Consider the following 6,832-nt stretch of genomic DNA (forward strand, 5'->3'; position numbering starts at 1 on the left):
TTGTGACATCCCGGATTCAGAGACTTGCGGAGAGGTTTAAAAGAATTGATTTGGCCACCTATGTCACCAAAATGCACTTATCTTTTCGGTCAAGGGTCCTGAGAGAACTATAGAGTTAAGCGTGCTTGAGCTGAAGTAGTTTCAGGATGGGTGACCTTCCGGGAAGAGACTGTCGGAACTGTGCGAGTGAGGACAAAACACAGGGAAAGATCATGTGGTGATTTGCAGGGACTGTAACAAGTCTTTAAAACCTTCCGGACGCAGCAAACCGACCGTCGGATATGAATGGGCTCATGGGCCTAGTGAGAGGACGTGAGGCCCATGGACTGAGATTGGACATGGGGTCCACTGATAGGTGGCGGTCAGGGCATTACAAGTGGTATTAGAGCCGAACCCAGACGAGTGTGGAGTCGAGTGGGTTCACAACGTCGGGGGTGACGGTCTTGGTGCGCAACGAGGACGTTGCGATCAGTTAGTGGAGGGGGGGGGTAAATTGTGACACCCCGGTTTCAGAGACTTGCGGAGAGGTTTAAAAGAATTGAGATGACCACCTATGTCACCAAAGTGCACTTATCTTTTCGGTCAAGGGTCCTGAGAGAACTCTAGAGTTAAGCATGCTTGAGCTGGAGTAGTCTCAGGATGGGTGACCTTCCGGGAAGTGACTGTTGGAACTGTGCAAGTGAGAACAAAACACAGGGAAAGATCATGTGGCGATTTGTAGGGACGGTAGCAAGTTTTTAAAACCCTCCGGACGTAGCAAACCAACCGTCGGATATGAATGGGCTCACGGACCTAGTGAGAGGACATGAGGCCCATGGACTGGGATTGGACATGGGACCACTGACAGGTGGCGGTCGGGGCATTAAAGGGAGTTACAGAAGTAGTCTATGTCAAGCAACCAGAAGGTTTCGATGTAAAGGGATATGAAGATAAAGTCTACAAACTTAATAAAGCTTTGTACGGTCTAAGGCAGACTCCAAGGGCGTGGAACGATAAGCTAAATCAGATTCTAAAGGAGCTTCCGTTTACAAGGAAACGGTTTATCGGAAACGGTTAAATCAAGACATCATTCTTGTTGCAGTTTACGTTGATGACTTATTTGTTTTAGAATCAAACATAAAGATCATTGAGGGATTCAAAAAGGAGATGTCTTCGAAGTTTGAGATGAGTGACTTAGGAAAATTAACTTACTATCTTGGAATCGAGGTATGTGAAGATAAAGACGGAATCCGCTTGAGTCAAGACCGCTATGCTTTAAAGATTTTAGAAGAGGCATGTATGAAAGACTGCAACCCAGTTCATACACCAATGGAGGAGGGTTTGCAGTTATCAAAATCTGAGAAGCTAAAGGATATCGATGGAACTTATTATAGAAAGATCATTGGATGTCTTCGCTATCTCCTCCACACAAGACCTGATCTATCATATTGTGTTGGGGTACTTAGTCGTTACATGCAAAACCCCAAAGAAACACATGGAGCAGCGATAAAGCAGTGTTTAAGGTATCTTAAAGACACTAACACACTTGGACTCAGGTTTGAGCGTTCACCAGTATCTATGTCCGCAAGATTGATTGGTTACAGTGATAGTAGCTACAATGTAGACCCAGCTGATGGTAAAAAGCACGATCGGTCATATATTCTTTTTAGGAGGGAGTCCTATAACATGGTGCTCGCAGAAACAAGAAACGGTTGTATTATCTTCTTGTGAAGCTGAATTTATGGCCGAAACCGAAGCAGCAAGACAGGAGATATGGCTTCAAGACTTGCTCAGTGAGATCATTGAGTCACCGAGAGAGAAGGTGGTCATACTTATTGATAATCAGTCTGCGATTGCTCTTTCCAAGAACCCTATGTTTCATGGTCGAAGTAAACACATTCATACAAGGTACCACTTCATAAGAGAATGTGCTGAGAAAGGACTGATAGAGGTTGAGCATGTTCCAGGGGAAAAAAAAAAGTCGGACATCTTGACTAAAGCTCTCGGAAGGATTAAATTTAAGGTGATGAGGGAACTCATTCATGTAGAAGACTTGGTTGGAAATGACTTCAAGCTTATGAGGGAGAATGTTGGTTCAAGCTTGAAGATAACTTGAGAAGGAAGATATCCTAATCCTAAACCGAGTTATGGTTTAAGAGTTAAGGATCAATTATGTTTAGGAGTTATCTAAGTATAGAGGTTTTCTAATAGGATTAGGATTGGTGTTGATTATAAAAGGAGTTGTCAAGGCATGACATAACACATCGGTTTTTGAGAGAGTTTTGAGAGATTGTGAAGAGCTTAAGTTTTGAACTATTTTCATAAGCAATAAGAGAGTTATTCTTATACTTGTCTTCTTAATTTTCTTTGAATTCTATATGATCATCTTCACAAAGATGTTGAGGAGCTTAACTACAGAGTCAACCAATTGAACCGGAAGAAAAAGTAGCCAGAACTCTGAACTCTGTTCATAACTAAGCTCGTCATGAATTTGTTGCTTTAAAGTCAAACATAGATTTCAATATGTTTATTCTGATCTTAATGAAGTTGAAAGATTTAACTTCTGCAGAATACTGTGATAGTAACAAGCAAAGACAGTAGGATCAGGAAGAAGAAGAAGAGACAAGAGACATGAACTCTTGATCTGACTCCAAAGCTTCGATAAACTCGGGAAGTAGACATACTTCCAAATCTATGCTTGCTCCTCCTTCTCTTCCTGGATAAGCTGAAACCTTCCCGTCATACTTACCGCCATAACCACTTCTAACCGTCACTGCTTTCCCCATCCCAAACTCGCATCCATACTTGTTAAACCTTGGAGAGCTTCCCATGTGAACAATGTTCGAACTTGAAAGCCGATATACTTGCATCTGTAAAGGAGACTTTAACCATCTATTTATCTCGACAGAGATCTTTTCGATAGTGTGTTCGAATACATCTTGATGCAGCTTCAAAGCAGCCCATCTGAAGTCATTCTCCAATTAATCACCAACTTTAGTAGTCGTTTTCACAAGAGAAATGAAATTACCAAAACAATCGGGTTGTAGTGGTGGATTCGTTCTTGATCTATTTCCAGCAGCAAACCTACAAGTGGTTTCTTGATCATTCGGTAGTTTTCTTGCTATTGTTATGCTTCTCCATATGAATGCGGTTAGCGACTGGAAAGAAGAGATCTCTGTCGTTCCGCATTCTTGATTCGCCTTTGATTTCCGCAACGTTACTGTTTCTGATGAGAAACTGAACATTCTCTCCTTCAAAACCAGAGTTTTGTAAAGACTTAAGGACTCATCATCAGGTTCACTGAAAGGAACGCTGTATGTTGGACCGGAAACTTTATGAAAGATTGGAGGATTCTGAAGACAGAGCAATTTGTTGTCGATACTATCAATGGTGGTGTTAAAGATATCGGAAAAAGAGTTGAAGAAATGCCAGAAGGAAGATCCATCTCCAATCGAATGATTCATCGACAATCCTATACTAATTCTGCTACCTATATAACACAATACTACAACTCTGTTTATATATATTTGAATAATATGATTTTTGAGATAGCTATATACAAGAATGAGTAAAACATATCTTGACTGATAAGAGACTCATGGTGTAACCATCGCGGTTCAGTGCTTTGTAGTGATCAAAGAAAGATTGAACAACCAAAGGAACATACTTAGACCCAACAATGTCTGATACACTTAGATCTGATTCAGCATGGATAAATCCAGCACCAGGACTGTTATTACAATCCACAAACAGTGAGTGAGATATTTGACTTTGATTGTTGGAATATAAAGTCGAGAGGGGACCAACGAGAAGATAGAAATGGACAAGTGTTGTGGCAAGCGAGTCTTTGAGGTTCTGAAAAAAAGTCTCCATGAACTCTTTTGCATCGTCAGATTCAGAAAACGGTGGTTTGAGAAAGAGAAGACCCTTTTGGATGTAATGGATTGAGAGAATGAAATGATCTAATGGTGAAAATTGGTATTGTTCTTTCCATTTTTCAGGGAGGGTTTTGGGTTTGACGAATCATTTTGAGATAATCTTTACTTTCGATGATATCGAAGAAGAAGAAGGAAAAGAAGAAGGAACAATCATTTTTGAGATATGCTTTTTTTTTTTTTTTTTTTCAAGCTTCTTTTGTTTGTTTCATTTGCTTCCCTTATATTTTCTTAAGCCTTTCCATTTTTTTTTTGATTGGTCAGACCTTTCCTTTTTAGTTTTTACATACATGGGTAAATTACATAGAATAACAAAATATAATGTTTATTGATCATATTTTGGCAAAGTAAAATGTAGTTTTCATTGAATAGGCAGAAGGTTATTTTTTGACAAATATATCCCAGTACCATGTAATTTAGAATTTCATATTCATGTACGTACAACTATTCGGTAATGCAGACTATGTACGTACATGTAACCCATGTGTGTTCTTGCACAGACTATGTAGTTACATGTACGTACATTGTCCGATTCGATCTTCCCTTCAAAGATACTTACTCTATATAGGTATATTTCTGCTGACATTGTATGCACACTATGTACGTACATAATGCCAACCTATGTACATAGTAAATATCTTTAGCCGTATGTTGAACAAAATACTAAAAAAGAAAATTGAAGTCACCGTACTTGAATCATCCTAAAATAAAGTTTCAAAAAATGAAAATGAATTCGTCACAACGATAATTAGGTTATATACTCTTAAAATTACATATATACATTGAAAGTTAAAGTAGTGTAGTGGTTAAAAGAATTTTAAATAGTGTCCAGAACACGGTTCGATGCTAGAAGAGGAAAAAAAAATAATTTTTCACTTAAATGAGAAGGACAAATTTGTCATTTCATTGTGTTCATCTTCTTCCTCAAAAAACTCTAAGACCACCATGGTTCCTGCGATTTTTCTTCTCATGTTTTCGGTTTTTGTGTCTATTTTCACCATTTTCACACATATCTTAACTAGAATAACACAAGTTTACCTTTCATCCATGTAATACGATACAAAAATATGAGTTTTAGAAAGAAAAAAATTTAGCCGATTTATTTGGCCGATTACCACCAACTCGCGGCGGTGAACCACTGCCCAACATATACTCGCCGGCTCAACGGCCACTGATGCCGATTTTTTGAACACTGCTTTTTAGTTTATTTTTTTACCTTTTAAATTAGTTGAACAGTGCATCGGATGGTTAATATTTTTAATTAATTGTAACAGTGCATCGGTTGGGTTACAAAAAAGAACTGTAATTGGCCAGTTAAAAGAATATAATTCTCTTTTTTTTTAAGAGGTGGCTAATCTGTGGAAACTCTCTTTCACTTTGGCAAACTATGAAAGAAATTTTTTATTTGGAGTGTTTGGTGAAATTTTCTTTATATACATTCCTTTGTTTTTAATATAATACTAAACCAGGTAACAACTCGCACATAGTGCGGATAAATCAATTCAAATAAAATTATTATTTGGGATTTGATACTTGTTTGTGCAAAATAAAATATGTAAATAATTTTTTTTTTGTTTTATTAATATTTTTCGGTTTATTTTATATAAAAATATGTTTCAACCATGAAATATTTGAAAGTAAATAATAATTGTAACGTGGTGAAAAAATTTGTATGACATTTATTTTCATAAAACATGAATAATTATTAAAGTTTTAAAAGAAATTAATTTGTTGTTTTTTAAAGAAGTATAATATAGTTTCAAATTAAATGACTACAAACTATTTAATTTATTTAATGAATTTGTATTTAAATCTGTAATGGCATAGATGTAATTATGATTAATTAATAGGGTTTATTTCCTAAAATGTGCTTCGAACTCTCTGGCGATGACACATCAACATTTTTTCAAGAGTGCTTTTTTATTAATATATAGGGGATTACTAACAGATAGATGAGTTATTTAGTTTTAATAAAATTTATATTAAAAATATATTGTAGGAAAATGATAGCATTTTTTTAATACTTTTTGAGGAAAAGTAAAGAGTATTTTCATTTAGTAAATAGAGTTATTTACCTTTTTGTATGAATAAAGTAATTTACATCTATGTGTATATATATATATATATATATATATATATTCATATATATTACAAAATCTAATGATGATAAATTGTTAATCACCAAGAGTTTTACTAAATATTAACCATTATCAAATATATTGCCAAATTCTACATGATTGTGACACATGTGAATTGTATAGATTAGATGTTAACACATGTCAATTCTATATTTACATTTAAAATAAAAATATTAATTTTTAAATCTATCATAAAAAGTAAACTATACATAATTAAAAAAATTTTGTTAATATATTTTAAATATTTTTAAAATAATTTCTAATTTATCTAATTATTAATCTGATTCTACCCTGGTTTTTTTGTTGATATATATTAATTCAAAAAGGAATCAAAGTTCTTTTTTCCTGCTGAAAAAATGAAGTAACTTTTTTTAATCTTATTTATACTTAAAATATGCATATCATTTTCTTTTCTTGAAAAAAGGAACACAAATAAAAGAAGATGAGTAAATCACATCTCTACATATCAATATTAAAGAATACCGGAGATAAATATTAATAACTTAGAATAAGTATAACTAAATTTAAAGATAATTCATAGTAAAAAGGTATTTTAAGGGAGGCTTTTTTAGATATGTTGTTTTGGAATTGTTAATACCTTAAAAGCAGATTTCTTAGTATTTCAGTTTTATAAAATCTAATTGTTTTCAGATCTATGAATCTTTTTGTTGAAAAAAATATATTACTTAAATTGAATTAAGACAAATAATTCCGGCGGGGCTCGAATCCGCGACCTTCGGCTCATAAGACCAACTCTCTAACCAACTGAGGTACAAGACT

The 6,832-nt window shown here is 34.9% G+C and overlaps 1 non-coding gene and 1 pseudogene across 1 annotated transcript; both read right to left on the bottom strand.

Annotated features, from left to right (window-relative positions):
* Positions 1–2,582: 2,582 nt before the first annotated feature.
* LOC104773275 lies at positions 2,583–4,071 on the bottom strand (annotated as a pseudogene).
* A 2,687-nt stretch (positions 4,072–6,758) lies between these two features.
* On the bottom strand, positions 6,759–6,832 carry TRNAI-UAU. Its single transcript has one exon. It is a non-coding gene; the product is annotated as a tRNA-Ile (tRNA).

Source organism: Camelina sativa, unplaced genomic scaffold (genome assembly GCF_000633955.1).
Source record: "Camelina sativa cultivar DH55 unplaced genomic scaffold, Cs unpScaffold00510, whole genome shotgun sequence".
In the NCBI taxonomy this organism is placed as follows: domain Eukaryota; kingdom Viridiplantae; phylum Streptophyta; class Magnoliopsida; order Brassicales; family Brassicaceae; genus Camelina; species Camelina sativa.